Raw genomic sequence first — 17,454 nt, 5'->3', positions numbered from 1 at the left:
TTGAAAGAACAAAAATGACACAATACAAACCCTCCAAGCCAAAAAGGCCAGTGGGGTTGATGGTATCCTAAATAAAATGATAAAATATACAGACCACAAATTCCAATTGGTTATACTTAAACTCTTTAACATCATCCTCAGCTCTGGCATATTCCCCTATATTTTGAACCACCCCAATGAACAAAGGTGGAGACAAATTTGACCCCAATAAAAGTGCTGTTGGGGGAAAACATACAACATTTTAAAATCCATTTCCACAAACAACAAGTGTGTAGTAAAAATTGGCAAAAAACACAATTTTTTCCCACAGGACCGGGGTATGAGACAAAATCAAATTAAATCAAGTTTTATTGGTCATATACACATGGTTAGCAGATGTTATTGTGAGTGTAGCAAAATGCTTGTGCTTCTAGTTCTGACAGTGCAGTAATATCTAACAAGTAATCTAACAATGCCACAACAACAACCTAATACACACAATCTAAGTAAAGGGATGGAATATGAATATAGAGACATAAATATATGGATGAGCGATGACCGAGCGGCATAGGCAAGATTCAACAGATGGTATAAAACTACAGTATATACATATGGGATGAGTAATGCAAGATATGTAAACATTATTAAAGTGGCATTATTAAAGTGACTGGTGATTTATTTATTAAAGTGGCCAATAATTTCAAGTCTGTATGTAGGCAGCATCCTCTCTGTATTGGTGACTGCTGTTTAACAGTCTGATGGCCTTGAGATAGAAACTATTTTTCAGTCTCTCGGACCCAGCTTTAATGCACCTGTACCAACCTCACGTTCTGGATGGTAGCGGGGTGAACAGGTAGTGGCTCGGGTTGTTGTTGTCCTTGAAGATCTTTTTGGCCTTCCTGTGACAATGGGTGATGTAGGTGTCCTGGAGGGCAGGTCATTTGCCCCCGGTGATGCGTTGTGCAGACCGCACCACTCTCCGGAGAGCTCTGCAGTTGTGGCCGGTGCAGTTGCCGTATCAGGCCCGACAGGATGCTCTCAATTGTGCATATGTAAAAGTTGGTGAGGTTTTTTAGGTGACAAGCCAAATTTCTTCAGCCTCCTGAGGTTGAAGAGACGCTATTGAGCCTTCTTCACCACACTGTCTGTCTGTGTGGGTGGACCATTTCAGTTTGTCCGTGATGTGTACGCCGAGGAACTTAAAACTTTCCATCTTCTCCACTACTGTTCCGTCAATGTGGATAGGGGGGTGCTCCCTCTACTGTTTCCTGAATTCCACAATCATCTAATTTGTTTTGTTGATGTTGAGTGAGAGGTTGTTTTCCTGACACCACACTCCGAGTGCCCTCACCTCCTCCCTATAGGCTGTCTCGTCATTGTTGGTGATCAAGCCTACTACTGTTGTGTCATCTGCAAACATGATGATTGAGTTGGAGGAGTGCATGGCCACACACTCATGGGTGAACAGGGTGTACAGGAGGAGTCTGAGCACGCACCCTTGTGGGGCCCCAGTGTTGAGGATCAGCAAAGTGTAGATGTGGTTTCTACCTTCACCACCTGGGGGAGGCCCATCAGGAAGTCCTGGACCCAATTGCACAGGGTGGGGGTGAGACCAAAGGCCTGATGAGCTTGGGGGGTACTATGGTGTTGAATGCTGAGCTGTAGTCAATGAACAGCATTCTTATATAGGTATTCCTCTTGTCCAGATAGGATAGGGCAGTGTGCAGTGTGATGGCGATTGCATCGTCTGTGGACCTATTGGGGCGGTATGCAAATGGGGTTGGTCTAGGGTGGCAGGTAAGGTGGAGGTGGTATGATTCTCGACTAGTCTCTCAAAGCACTTCATGATGACAGCAGTGAGTGCTATGGGACGATAGTCAATTGCTTCAGGTACCTTGGCCTTCTTGGGTAAATGAACAGCGGTGGCCATCTTGAAGCATGTGGGGACAGCAGACTGGGATAGGGAGAGATTGAATATGTCCATAAACCCACCAGCCAGCTGGTCTGCGCATGCGCCGAGGACGCGGTCAGGGATGCCGTCTGGGTTAGCAGCCTTGCTACCCAGAAACCGTGAATAGATGGTGGAATTCGCGCAAAACTGAAAGCGGGAACCACCGCATTTAACAATGGAAAGATGACTGGGAATATGGCCGAATACAAACGGTGTAGTTATTCCTTCCGCAAGGCAATCAAACAAGCAAAATGTTCGTATAGGGACAAAGTAGAGTTTCAATTCAACAGCTCAGACATGAGACATATGTGGCAGGGTAAACAGGCAATCATGGACTACAAAAAAATCAGCCACATCACGGACACCGATGTCTTGCTTCCAGACAAAGTAAACACCTTCTTTGCCCACTTTGAGGATAATACAGTGCCACCGACGCGGCCCACTACCAAGGACTGCGGACTCTCCCTCGTCGACATGAGTAAGACATGTAAAGGTGTTCAAAAACTTCTTCAGGCTAGGGTCCTTTTAGCTCTATTTCCGCCTTACTGGCATGCCCAAAGTAAACTGCCTGTTGCTCAGGCCCTGAAGCCAGGATATGCATATAATTGGTACCATTGGAAAGAAGATACTTTGACGTCTGTAGAAATGTTCAAATAATGTAGGAGGCTATAACACAGTAGATATGGTAGGAGAAAATCCAAAGAAAAATCAACCGGAAATTATTATTTTTGAGAGCCCATGCTCTTACAGTGGAGCGTATAGGGAAATAATCAAATCTAGCATGCAGTATGCAATTCCTATGGCTTCCACTGGGTGTCAGCACTCAATGTTCAATGTTTCAGGCTTGTTTCTTCCAAAATGAGTAAGAATAATGAGTTTTACTACAGGGACACAGTCTTGGAAATCCGTGATTGCGCAAGCCATGAAGACAATGCACACCTGCTAATATTGGTTTCCTATTGAACATACTTCTTTCCGTATGAAATATTATAGTTTGATTACATTTTAGGGCATCTGAGGTTTGGATAGAAACATATTTCGACTTGTTGAACCAAAGTTTAGGGGTAGATTTTCGGATTCATATCTTGGCATGTTGAACGAGTGGATTACTCAAATCGATGGTGCCAACTAAACAGACTTTTCGGGGTATAAAGAAGGATTTTATCTTACAAAACAACACTACATGTTATAGCTTGGACCCTTTGGATGACAAATCAGAGGAAGATTTTCAATAAATATGTGAATATTTGTGATTTTATGAAACCTGTGCCAGTGGAAAAATATTTTGATGTGGGGCGCCGTCCTCAAACAATCATATTGCGTGCTTTCACTGTAAAGCCTACTGTAAATCAGACAGTGCAGTTAGATTAACAAGAATATAAACTTTCAACTGATATAAGACACTTGTATGTACCCTAAATGTTTAATATCCATAATTTGTATATTATTTATTTGAATTGCGCGCCCTCCAGTTTCACAGGAAGTCGTCCAGCTAGCGGGACGCCTAGCCTGAAGAAGTTTTTAATAGTCACAGTGGGTACTTACATCTCCAACGCACCGTTATAAATTCACTCACTGTATTAATCTATATTATTCTCTGACGCTACCCGGAACATATCCCAGTCCGTGTGATCAAAACAAAAAGTGAGGATTCCGATTGGTCCGACCAGCATTGAATAGTTCTTGTTGCGGGTACATCCTGTTTGAGTTTCTGCCTATAGGACAGGAGGAGCAAAATGGAGTCGTGGTCAGATTTACCAAAGGGAGGGCGGGGGAGGGCCTTAAATGCATCGTGGAAGTTAGAGGAGCAGTGATCCAGTGTAATGCCCGCACGAGTGCTACAATCAATATTAGAATTTAGAGTTTTAGGGAGCCTTGTTCTCAAATTTGCTTTGTTAACATCCCTAGATACAATAAAAGCAGCCTCAGGATATATGGTTTCCAGCTTGCATAGAGTCCAGTAAAGTTCCTTGAGGGCCGTCTTGGTTTCGGCTTGAGGGGGGATATACATGGCTGTGACAATAACCAACGACAATTCTCTTGGGAGATAATATGGTCTGCATTTGATTATGAGAAATTCTAGGTCAAGTGAATAAAAGGACTCGAGTTCCTGTATGTTGTTACGATTACACCATGAGTCGTTAATCATGCAGCATACACCCCTGCCCTTCTTTTACCCAGATAGATGTTTATTTCTGTCGGGCGAAGCATAAAGAATCCAGGTGCCTGGATCGACTCCGACAACATATCCGAGAGAGCCATGTTTCCGTAAAACAGAGTATGTTACAATCCCCTGATGTCACTCTGGTAACTTACAGTCGGTTACCAAAAACAACAATGGGATTTTTTTTTACAGGTTGGGGCTGGAGTTAGGGTTACAGCCAGTAGTGAGGCTTTACTGACTGACCAATGGGCACCTGGTCCTACATTATAGTAAAGGAAAAACCCCATGAAATGGACAAAAATGAATGGCAACATATTGGCATTGAAACATATACACAATCACAAATACCACTCAAATGGATGGCAGTTCTTCGAAATCATATGGCAATTGGCATATGGCAAATGCCAAGTGTCACACAACAAAAATCCCAAAGATGGTGAGCGCGCTCCTCCGTAGATTTTCAAATTGCAAATGGTCACAAAGTCAAGACCCAAGGGTCAAATTTAGAAAATTAAAAAACGTTTTCAAAAATACAATCCCCTCTAAAAAGTGCTTTCTGGACCGTTTTTTGAATTATTTTCGATTTTTTGGGGTCAATTATACATATATAATATCCATATGAACATACCTTTGTCTTATTTTGTTGAGTTTGTCCATAAGGCCTATATTTTGTCCATTTGCAATATATGATCATAGGAAGTCAAAAGTCAGTAAACCATCGCCAAATGGCATAAGAAATTTATAAATGCCATACATATGTATTGAAAGTACCAAATCAGGATATTATGTCCATTTGCCATATGTGATCATAGGAAGTCAGCTTCCGGACACAAAAGTCAGTGAACCATGTCCAATTGGCATAAGAAATGTCCAAATGGCATTTATACTGACCAAATGATTTATATCACTATGTTAAGCCCTGAATCAACCTATTAGGTCTATTTGTCATGTTTGATCATAGGAAGTCATAGGAAGTAAGAATGTCCTATGAGAGAGAAGTGGAAAACGTCTAAAATAACCAGGGGTTGGGCACGGATGGAGGGTACTCCCTAACCGGCCATGGACCCCTTGCACCCCACTAAAGGCATTAAAAAACATTTAAAAAATTTGCTATTTGTAACTCGTTCAGGTAACCAGGTTCACGGCTGTCCATTTGCAATATCTTACAATGGGCATTTACCATCACAAATTTGACATGCTCTAATATACTGCCAAAATGCCCAATTGACTAGCCCGTTGAACTCGGGATGGCCGGTCAGTGATAGTGGTTCCTCTCCGTCGCTCGTTGGTGTTGATTTCAGCCTGTCAATTTGGTGATGGTTAATCACTGTTTAAAACCTCTTTGGGAGAGGGGGCAGTATTTTCACGTCCGGATGAAAAGCGTGCCCAAAGTAAACTGCCTGCTACTCAGGCCAAGAAGCTAGGATATGCATATAATTGAAAATACTCTAAAGTTTCTAAAACTGTTTGAATCATGTCTGTGAGTATAACAGAACTGATATGGCAGGCGGGAACCTGAGAAAAGTCCATCCAGGAAAGAAAAGGTCACTCTCTTTTCAATGAGTTTTCTATGGGGATATAGATTTCTGTGGCACTTGCTTGCAGTTCCTATTGCTTCCATTTGATGTCAACAGTGTTTAGATGGTTGATGTTTTTCCTTTGAGAAATTAAGGAGTAGGGCAGTTCAGAACGAGGGTCGAGTGAAGTATACTGTTTGTTAGAGGCGCGTGACCTGAAAGCTCGTTCCGCTTTGTTTTTATCCGCTATTGAACGCAGTTTATCCCGTCTTAAATTTAATTGATTATATACTTTAGAAAATACCTAAAGGTTTATTAGGAAAGTTGTTTGAAATGTTTAGAACAAGTTTAAAGGTAACTCATGAGATATTTTGAAGTCATGTTGCGCGAGTTGGAACCGTGTTTTTCTGGATCAAACGCACCAAATAAATGGACATTTTGGAAATATAACGACGGAATTTATTGAACAAAAGGACCATTTGTGATGTTTATGGGAAATATTGGAGTGCCAACAAAAGAAGAGGTAAGGTAAGGAAAAGGCATGAATTATATCGTTATTTCTGTGTTTTGAGTCTCGCCTGGCGGGTTGAAATATGGATGTCATGTGTTTGTTTTGTGGTGTGCTGTCCTCAGATAATCACATGGTTTGCTTTCGCCATAAAGCCTTTTTGAAATCTGACACGTTGGCTGGATTAACAACAAGTGTAGCTTTAATTTGGTGTATTGCATGTGTGATTTCATGAAAGTTTAATATTTATAGTAATGTAATTAGAATTTGGCGCTCTGCCATTTCGCCGAATGTTGTCGAGGGGTACCGCTAGCGGAACGTCTAGCCGTAACATTAGTAAACTTATTGCAAACGGACAAAAGTCAGCCATCAAGTCAGCATCCATCAGTCAATAAGATATCATTCTAACACCAAACTGATACATACTGACACCAAACCCACTTTGTCCAACTTGTTTAGAAGCCAACTATCACATATTTCAGAGCAGGCCAAAAATTAACAGCGGCTTCCGTTTAAACCATAATAAAAACTTAAAACACGTAGTTACGTTCTAGCTGCGGGTCCAGTTCTGACATTATGTGCGGTTTCAATGCACCCAGTCTGGAGATTCTGGGACTTTTCTAAATGTCGTCATTTTCGCAATGATCAAAATTAATTGAAGTAGTTGCAAATGGACGAGGCTGTTTCTCTGCCTGAGAACCTTCTAGAGCCATATAACTCACCGTGCACAACCAACTTATGCTCTAGAACATGTATATAGGGTTTCAAAGCTCTAGGTCTGACGGTTCTTTGATAGTTCGAACACAGGTAACTATTGCAAGCTCTGTCTGTCTGTGAGCCTCACACTGTCACTCCCCATTGACTGTGATTACAGAAAATCACAGAAATCACGTAAAGCTCCGAAACTCACCTTAAAACTCATTTGGGATAGGGGGCAGCATTTTCACTTTTGGATGAATAGCGTGCCCAGAGTAAACTGGCTCCTACTCAGTCCCAGATGCTAATATATGCATATTATTAGTATTGGATAGAAAACACTCTGAAGTTTCTAAAACTGTTTGAATGATGTCTGTGAGTATAACAGAACTCATATGGCAGGCAAAAATCTGAGAAAAAATCCAAACAGGAAGTGGGAAATCTGAGGTTTGTGGTTTTTGAACTCAGCCCCTATCGAATTCACAGTGGGATATGGTTTATGTTGCACTTCCTAAAGCTTCCACTAGATGTCAACCATCCTTAGAACATTGTTTCAGGCTTCTCATGTGAAGGGGGGCGAGATGGGAGCTGTTTGATTAAGGGGTCTGCCAGCAGCCTCGTTCTCAGTCATGCGCATTTCACATGAGAGGTAACTCTCATTCCATTGCTTTTCTACAGACAATGGAATTCTCCGGTTGGAACATTATTGAACATTTTTGATAAAAACATCCTAATGATTGATTCCATACTTAGTTTGACAAGTTCCCTCGACCTGTAATATAACATTTTGAACTTTTTGTCCGACTGGACCCGAACGTGCTTTTGGATTTGTTTACCAAAAGCCCTAACAAAAGAAGCTATTTGGACATAAATGGACATAAATGATGGACATTGTCGAACAAAACAAACATTTATTGTGGAACTGCGATTCATGGGAGTGCATTCTGATGAAGATCATGAAAAGTAAGTTAATATTTATAATGCTATTTATGACGAATGTTGACTGCGCAACATGGCGGATATTTCTTTTGGCTGGTTTAGCTCTGAGTACCGTACTCAGATTATGCTTTTTCCGTCAAGTTTTTTTTAATTCTGACACAGCGGTTGGATTAAGGGGAAGGGTATCTAAAGTTCCATGCATAACACTTGCATTTTCATCAACATTTATAATGAGTATTTCTGTGAATTCATGTGGCTCTCTGCAATATCACTGTATGTTTTGGAACTACTGAACATAACACGGCAATGTAAAATAAGATTTTTGGATATAAATATGAACTTTACCAAACAAAACATACATGTATTGTGTAACATGAAGTCCTATGAGTGTCATCTGATGAAGATCATCAAAGGTTACTGATTCATTTTATCTCTATTTGTGCTTTTTGTGACTCCTCTCTTTGGCTGGAAAAATGGTTGGGTTTTTCTGTGAGTTGGTGGTGACCTAAGATAATCATTTGTGGAGACTGTTCTAAAGCATTTTTTAAATCAGACACTGTGGCTGGATTAACGAGAATTGTATCTTTAAAATGGTGCCTAATACTTCAATTTCTGTTGATTTCTATTTGGCGCATTGCAATTTCATTGGCTGTTGGTGAGGGGTTCCGCTTGCTGTACGGGGTTCTGCTAGCGGACCCCCAGTCCCAGATAGGTTAACGGATTTGTTTGAACATGCTGCAAACTGGATCTATAACTTTTTTGAAGAGAAAAAAACAAATTACTTTAACCATCACTGAACGGACAGAATTATTTCTCGTAAATTGCGATAGATAAATGGCTGGTTCTTTTTTTCCTTACGCCGTAGGTTCATGTACTTTGACGTGAAGAGGTCAAATTAGCGCTCTATTATAGTTTTTGACCTTTACTCCCAGAAAATGGGCCTTAACTCAAAAAGCGTTGAGGTCTCGACTCCATCTTGTTTCTGGGCTAAAAGCCCATTTGGCCAAACCTGTGCTCACTGAGTTTCGTCTTCGAAGTCTTATACGTTTAGGAGAAATGGCCATGTAACTTTGGTGATGTTTTGTAAGAAGCAGCCAGTCGCCTTCTGGTGAAATTTTCCGGAACAGTGGAAACATGACCAAAAATTGAACATTTTATAAAACGGAAACCAAATGTCCAAGAGACTTTATTTGATGACTTCCCGGAAGATCCGGCCCTGGGGCGCGACCTGAGTCCATCGGCCTATTTTAAAAACACTTATGGACGTCTAGTAATGGACCGTGCATTTACAATATGGAGCTCCTCATCAACCATACGGGTAATGCCATCGGCGTCCCTTATGTAGGAAAACATGCATTACTGTGCTCTATTTAAGTGATAATGCCAGAGAAGCCGGTGTTTGGAGGATATATTGGCACGGGTGTTGTTTGTCGAGGGCCAGGAAACCGGGCCAATATATCTTCCAAACATCGACTTCGAGGTCATTATCACTTTTAGTCAACAGGTTACCAACATATTCAAATAATGATTGACATGCTTTTTACAGTGGAAATCAAGTTTATAAATTGTATCTGCATGCTATATATGTATCTGCTCAATTCTAGTTTCACAAATGATTTTAGTTAAGATATAATAATGTTCTAAAATCTCTATATATTCTGATCCTGATTCAAATGGCATAAGATACAGTATATACTTTATGTTCTGCTCTACCATTGATCCCCTGCCCCCTGTTATATAGTGTACACAGCCACACCCTGCCTTGACAATAACTACTGGGGCTCTATGATTGGGTAGGACTTAGAGCCACCAGCTGTTTGTAATCAACCATGGGATTGAGAGAATAATTTGCCATTTTAAAGTTAATTTACCTGCAGTTCTACACATTTTGCAAAGAGATAGCCTGAACACTTTTCAGTTTTAAAGCTAATTTCCTGCAATTCTACACATTTTCCCATGACTAATGCCACGTTCATGTGATATCTGATTGAGAGTGAATAACAAAATCAATGGGGGTCCCCTAGATGTCAGGGCCCCAGGGCACATGCCTTACATACCGGTCAGTAATTTGGCCATGATTACCACAATGTTTAGATAGCCGGCTAGATGAATTTATCTGGCAATTTATAAAATGTTAGCTGACGTGGGTTAATTGAGTGACTGTCAGTGACTGACATAACAAGAGGAAAAACCTAATTTTGAAATTGCACATTGTGTATTCTATTATCCCAAGTAACAGTAAGTTGAGAACCCGACTGACTTCCTATATATATATCTAGAACAAAGCACTTTGGGTATTCAGCACCACTGGCTCAGCTGCAAAGGGGGTCGAACCCAAAACCTTTTCATGTAAATCTTGACATAGCTGCCTCTAGAGGAGGCAAGGCAAAGTGGCTTTGGGTAACGTACTACTTGCAACAATTCGAGGCAGTGTGGGGGCAAAGCTGAAATTGTGGGCCCAAACCCGCTGTTGCTGAGTTCAATCTCCCGAACCCTACTTCTGACACAGCATATACTACTGACACCTTTTTTCTGTTCCTACCTAGTTACAAGATAATGTTGAACTGTCAGCTGAAACATCAAAAAGGTTATAGAATAAATGAGTTGGATGCAGCCCATGTTTGGTCTTGTCTATCTTCTCTTTCACATGTATAACAGTCTCACATGAGACTATCAAAAATTGCCAAGGCTGACTAAATTTCAAGTGGGTCAAGTTTTCAACCAGCAATAATCACACCTCAGATGGAGAAAGAATGGCATATTACAGCTACTCAAACTGTTTACAGTGTCTTGCACAGCTTCTCCTTTAATGATAATATTGTGTTTTAACATTGCAATGTCTAGCAGTTCGCCCCCTACCTACCACTTTGGTGGATTCTTGATGACATGTCATTCATGGCAAGGTGGGGTACTTATTCGATAGATGTTACCTTTTTCCAGTAGTAAAAAAAACAATATCGAGAGCAAAGCATTTTGGGTAATCTGCAAACCCGCTTTCAAGTCATCCCAAGCGGGGTATTGGGTTAAGTTTTCAACCAGCAATAATCACGCCTCAGATGGACTTCATAGGCTATGATATCGCCTCTGCGAAAGAATGATATATTACAGCTACTCAAACTGTTTACAGTGTTTTGCACAGCTTCTCCTTTAACGGTAATATTGTGTTTTAACATTGCAATGTCTAGCAGTTCGCCCCCTACCTACCACTTTGGTGGATTCTTGATGACATGTCATTCATGGCAAGGTGGGGTACTTATTCAATAGATGTTACCTTTTTCCAGTAGTAAAAAAAACAATATCGAGAGCAAAGCATTTTGGGTAATCTGCACCACTGGCTCAGCTGCAATGGGTCGCAAACCCAAAACCTTTTCAACTCAACCTTGCCACCGCTGCCTCTAGTGGAAGTGTATAACGTGGCTAAGGGTACCTTACTTCTTGCAAGAATTAGAGGCAGTGTGGGGGCAAAACTGGAATTGTGGACCAATACCACCTGTTGCTGAACCTATTCTCCCCAAGACTACTTCTGACTATATTTCATGTCGTTCCAATGTAAAGTTTTGGGTTAAGTTGTCACCCAACAATAACCACTCCTCGGATGGACCTCATAGGCTATGATAATGCCACTGCGATAGAATATCAGAAATCTGCTATTCAAACTGCTTGCAGTATCTCGCACAGCTTCTCGGCAAACTGTATTATTTTTTGTTACATTGGTATGTCTAGCAGTTCGCCCCCTACCTAACACTGGTGGATTCTCGATTACATGTAATTAATGGCAAGGTGGGGTACTTGTTCAATAGATGTTCCCTTTTTTCCTGGACAAAACCAATATCGAGAGCAAAGCACTTTGGGTAATCAGCACCACTGGCTCAGCTGCAATGGGGGACGAACGCAAAACGTTTTCATGTAAATCTTGCCATAGCTGCCTCTAGAGGAGGCAAGACAAAGTGGGTCAAGTGGCTTTGGGTAACATACTACTTGCAACAATTCGAGGCAGTGTGGGGGCAAAGCTGAAATTGTGGGCCTAAACCCGCTGCCAAGGCTGACAATATTTCAAGTCATCCCAAGCGGGGTATTGGGTTAAGTTTTCAACCAGCAATAATCACGCCTCAGATGGACTTCATAGGCTATGATATCGCCTCTGCGAAAGAATGATATATTACAGCTACTCAAACTGTTTACAGTGTTTTGCACAGCTTCTCCTTTAACGGTAACATTGTGTTTTAACATTGCAATGTCTAGCAGTTCGCCCCCTACCTACCACTTTGGTGGATTCTTGATGACATGTCATTCATGGCAAGGTGGGGTACTTATTCAATAGATGTTACCTTTTTCCAGTAGTATAAAAAACAATATCGAGAGCAAAGCATTTTGGGTAATCTGCACCACTGGCTCAGCTGCAATGGGTCGCAAACCCAAAACCTTTTCAACTCAACCTTGCCACCGCTGCCTCTAGTGGAAGTGTATAACGTGGCTAAGGGTACCTTACTTCTTGCAAGAATTAGAGGCAGTGTGGGGGCAAAACTGGAATTGTGGACCAATACCACCTGTTGCTGAACCTATTCTCCCCAAGACTACTTCTGACTATATTTCATGTCGTTCCAATGTAAAGTTTTGGGTTAAGTTGTCACCCAACAATAACCACTCCTCGGATGGACCTCATAGGCTATGATAATGCCACTGCGATAGAATATCAGAAATCTGCTTTTCAAACTGCTTGCAGTATCTCGCACAGCTTCTCGGCAAACTGTATTATTTTTTGTTACATTGGTATGTCTAGCAGTTCGCCCCCTACCTAACACTGGTGGATTCTCGATTACATGTAATTAATGGCAAGGTGGGGTACTTGTTCAATAGATGTTCCCTTTTTTCCTGGACAAAACCAATATCGAGAGCAAAGCACTTTGGGTAATCAGCACCACTGGCTCAGCTGCAATGGGGGACGAACGCAAAACGTTTTCATGTAAATCTTGCCATAGCTGCCTCTAGAGGAGGCAAGACAAAGTGGGTCAAGTGGCTTTGGGTAACATACTACTTGCAACAATTCGAGGCAGTGTGGGGGCAAAGCTGAAATTGTGGGCCCAAACCCGCTGCCAAGGCTGACAATATTTCAAGTCATCCCAAGCGGGGTATTGGGTTAAGTTTTCAACCAGCAATAATCACACCTCAGATGGACTTCATAGGCTATGATATCGCCTCTGCGAAAGAATGATATATTACAGCTACTCAAACTGTTTACAGTGTTTTGCACAGCTTCTCCTTTAACGGTAATATTGTGTTTTAACATTGCAATGTCTAGCAGTTCGCCCCCTACCTACCACTTTGGTGGATTCTTGATGACATGTCATTCATGCCAAGGTGGGGGTACTTATTCAATAGATGTTACCTTTTTCCAGTAGTAAAAAAAACAATATCGAGAGCAAAGCATTTTGGGTAATCTGCACCACTGGCTCAGCTGCAATGGGTCGCAAACCCAAAACCTTTTCAACTCAACCTTGCCACCGCTGCCTCTAGTGGAAGTGTATAACGTGGCTAAGGGTACCTTACTTCTTGCAAGAATTAGAGGCAGTGTGGGGGCAAAACTGGAATTGTGGACCAATACCACCTGTTGCTGAACCTATTCTCCCCAAGACTACTTCTGACTATATTTCATGTCGTTCCAATGTAAAGTTTTGGGTTAAGTTGTCACCCAACAATAACCACTCCTCGGATGGACCTCATAGGCTATGATAATGCCACTGCGATAGAATATCAGAAATCTGCTTTTCAAACTGCTTGCAGTATCTCGCACAGCTTCTCGGCAAACTGTATTATTTTTTGTTACATTGGTATGTCTAGCAGTTCGCCCCCTACCTAACACTGGTGGATTCTCGATTACATGTAATTAATGGCAAGGTGGGGTACTTGTTCAATAGATGTTCCCTTTTTTCCTGGACAAAACCAATATCGAGAGCAAAGCACTTTGGGTAATCAGCACCACTGGCTCAGCTGCAATGGGGGACGAACGCAAAACGTTTTCATGTAAATCTTGCCATAGCTGCCTCTAGAGGAGGCAAGACAAAGTGGGTCAAGTGGCTTTGGGTAACATACTACTTGCAACAATTCGAGGCAGTGTGGGGGCAAAGCTGAAATTGTGGGCCCAAACCCGCTGCCAAGGCTGACAATATTTCAAGTCATCCCAAGCGGGGTATTGGGTTAAGTTTTCAACCAGCAATAATCACACCTCAGATGGACTTCATAGGCTATGATATCGCCTCTGCGAAAGAATGATATATTACAGCTACTCAAACTGTTTACAGTGTTTTGCACAGCTTCTCCTTTAACGGTAATATTGTGTTTTAACATTGCAATGTCTAGCAGTTCGCCCCCTACCTACCACTTTGGTGGATTCTTGATGACATGTCATTCATGGCAAGGTGGGGTACTTATTCAATAGATGTTACCTTTTTCCAGTAGTAAAAAAAACAATATCGAGAGCAAAGCATTTTGGGTAATCTGCACCACTGGCTCAGCTGCAATGGGTCGCAAACCCAAAACCTTTTCAACTCATCCTTGCCACCGCTGCCTCTAGTGGAAGTGTATAACGTGGCTAAGGGTACCTTACTTCTTGCAAGAATTAGAGGCAGTGTGGGGGCAAAACTGGAATTGTGGACCAATACCACCTGTTGCTGAACCTATTCTCCCCAAGACTACTTCTGACTATATTTCATGTCGTTCCAATGTAAAGTTTTGGGTTAAGTTGTCACCCAACAATAACCACTCCTCGGATGGACCTCATAGGCTATGATAATGCCACTGCGATAGAATATCAGAAATCTGCTATTCAAACTGCTTGCAGTATCTCGCACAGCTTCTCGGCAAACTGTATTATTTTTTGTTACATTGGTATGTCTAGCAGTTCGCCCCCTACCTAACACTGGTGGATTCTCGATTACATGTAATTAATGGCAAGGTGGGGTACTTGTTCAATAGATGTTCCCTTTTTTCCTGGACAAAACCAATATCGAGAGCAAAGCACTTTGAGTAATCAGCACCACTGGCTCAGCTGCAATGGGGGACGAACCCAAAACGTTTTCATGTAAATCTTGCCATAGCTGCCTCTAGAGGAGGCAAGACAAAGTGGGTCAAGTGGCTTTGGGTAACATACTACTTGCAACAATTCGAGGCAGTGTGGGGGCAAAACTGAAATTGTGGGCCTAAACCCGCTGTTGCTGAGTTCATTCTCCCGAACCCTACTTCTGACACAGCATATACTACTGACACCTTTTTTCTGTTTCTACCTAGTTGCAAGATAATGTTCAACTGTCAGCTGAAGCATCAAAAAGGTTATAGAATAAATGAGTTGGATGCAGCCCATGTTTGGTCTTGTCACTATCTTCTCTTTCACATGTATAGCAGTCTCACATAAGACTATCAAAAATTGCCAAGGCTGACTATATTTCAAGTCATCCCAAGCGGGGTATTGGGTTAAGTTTTCAACCAGCAATAATCACGCCTCAGATTGACTTCATAGGCTATGATATCGCCTCTGCGAAAGAACGATATATTACAGCTACTCAAACTGTTTACAGTGTTTTGCACAGCTTCTCCTTTAACGGTAATATTGTGTTTTAACATTGCAATGTCTAGCAGTTCGCCCCCTACCTACCACTTTGGTGGATTCTTGATGACATGTCATTCATGGCAAGGTGGGGTACTTATTCAATAGATGTTACCTTTTTCCAGTAGTAAAAAAAACAATATCGAGAGCAAAGCATTTTGGGTAATCTGCACCACTGGCTCAGCTGCAATGGGTCGCAAACCCAAAACCTTTTCAACTCAACCTTGCCACCGCTGCCTCTAGTGGAAGTGTATAACGTGGCTAAGGGTACCTTACTTCTTGCAAGAATTAGAGGCAGTGTGGGGGCAAAACTGGAATTGTGGACCAATACCACCTGTTGCTGAACCTATTCTCCCCAAGACTACTTCTGACTATATTTCATGTCGTTCCAATGTAAAGTTTTGGGTTAAATTGTCACCCAACAATAACCACTCCTCGGATGGACCTCATAGGCTATGATAATGCCACTGCGATAGAATATCAGAAATCTGCTATTCAAACTGCTTGCAGTATCTCGCACAGCTTCTCGGCAAACTGTATTATTTTTTGTTACATTGGTATGTCTAGCAGTTCGCCCCCTACCTAACACTGGTGGATTCTCGATTACATGTAATTAATGGCAAGGTGGGGTACTTGTTCAATAGATGTTCCCTTTTTTCCTGGACAAAACCAATATCGAGAGCAAAGCACTTTGGGTAATCAGCACCACTGGCTCAGATGCAATGGGGGACGAACCCAAAACGTTTTCATGTAAATCTTGCCATAGCTGCCTCTAGAGGAGGCAAGACAAAGTGGGTCAAGTGGCTTTGGGTAACATACTACTTGCAACAATTCGAGGCAGTGTGGGGGCAAAACTGAAACTGTGGGCCCAAACCCGCTGTTGCTGAGTTCATTCTCCCGAACCCTACTTCTGACACAGCATATACTACTGACACCTTTTTTCTGTTTCTACCTAGTTGCAAGATAATATTCAACTGTCAGCTGAAGCATCAAAAAGGTTATAGAATAAATGAGTCGGATGCAGCCCATGTTTGGTCTTGTCACTATCTTCTCTTTCACATGTATAGCAGTCTCACATGAGACTATCAAAAATTGCCAAGGCTGACTATATTTCAAGTCATCCCAAGCGGGGTATTGGGTTAAGTTTTCAACCAGCAATAATCACGCCTCAGATGGACTTCATAGGCTATGATATCGCCTCTGCGAAAGAATGATATATTACAGCTACTCAAACTGTTTACAGTGTTTTGCACAGCTTCTCCTTTAACGGTAATATTGTGTTTTAACATTGCAATGTCTAGCAGTTCGCCCCCTACCTACCACTTTGGTGGATTCTTGATGACATGTCATTCATGCCAAGGTGGGGGTACTTATTCAATAGATGTTACCTTTTTCCAGTAGTAAAAAAAACAATATCGAGAGCAAAGCATTTTGGGTAATCTGCACCACTGGCTCAGCTGCAATGGGTCGCAAACCCAAAACCTTTTCAACTCAACCTTGCCACCGCTGCCTCTAGTGGAAGTGTATAACGTGGCTAAGGGTACCTTACTTCTTGCAAGAATTAGAGGCAGTGTGGGGGCAAAACTGGAATTGTGGACCAATACCACCTGTTGCTGAACCTATTCTCCCCAAGACTACTTCTGACTATATTTCATGTCGTTCCAATGTAAAGTTTTGGGTTAAGTTGTCACCCAACAATAACCACTCCTCGGATGGACCTCATAGGCTATGATAATGCCACTGCGATAGAATATCAGAAATCTGCTTTTCAAACTGCTTGCAGTATCTCGCACAGCTTCTCGGCAAACTGTATTATTTTTTGTTACATTGGTATGTCTAGCAGTTCGCCCCCTACCTAACACTGGTGGATTCTCGATTACATGTAATTAATGGCAAGGTGGGGTACTTGTTCAATAGATGTTCCCTTTTTTCCTGGACAAAACCAATATCGAGAGCAAAGCACTTTGGGTAATCAGCACCACTGGCTCAGCTGCAATGGGGGACGAACGCAAAACGTTTTCATGTAAATCTTGCCATAGCTGCCTCTAGAGGAGGCAAGACAAAGTGGGTCAAGTGGCTTTGGGTAACATACTACTTACA

The 17,454-nt window shown here is 41.9% G+C and overlaps 2 non-coding genes and 4 pseudogenes across 2 annotated transcripts; all 6 read right to left on the bottom strand.

The window, feature by feature from the left end:
* Window positions 1–10,724: 10,724 nt before the first annotated feature.
* On the bottom strand, window positions 10,725–10,850 carry LOC118940557 (annotated as a pseudogene).
* Window positions 10,851–11,774: 924 nt separating this feature from the next.
* LOC118940556 lies at window positions 11,775–11,907 on the bottom strand (annotated as a pseudogene).
* A 934-nt stretch (window positions 11,908–12,841) lies between these two features.
* Window positions 12,842–12,964, bottom strand: LOC118940560 (annotated as a pseudogene).
* Window positions 12,965–13,899: 935 nt separating this feature from the next.
* LOC118940559 lies at window positions 13,900–14,022 on the bottom strand (annotated as a pseudogene).
* Window positions 14,023–15,152: 1,130 nt separating this feature from the next.
* Window positions 15,153–15,294, bottom strand: LOC118940547. The gene has a single exon (XR_005037142.1). It is a non-coding gene; the product is annotated as a U4 spliceosomal RNA (small nuclear RNA).
* A 1,130-nt stretch (window positions 15,295–16,424) lies between these two features.
* Window positions 16,425–16,566, bottom strand: LOC118940528. The gene has a single exon (XR_005037124.1). It is a non-coding gene; the product is annotated as a U4 spliceosomal RNA (small nuclear RNA).
* Between the last annotated feature and the right edge of the window lie 888 nt (window positions 16,567–17,454).

The sequence above is a fragment of the Oncorhynchus mykiss genome, chromosome 17, assembly GCF_013265735.2.
Source record: "Oncorhynchus mykiss isolate Arlee chromosome 17, USDA_OmykA_1.1, whole genome shotgun sequence".
NCBI classification, from domain to species: domain Eukaryota; kingdom Metazoa; phylum Chordata; class Actinopteri; order Salmoniformes; family Salmonidae; genus Oncorhynchus; species Oncorhynchus mykiss.
This window is presented reverse-complemented; position numbering and strand designations above follow the sequence as displayed.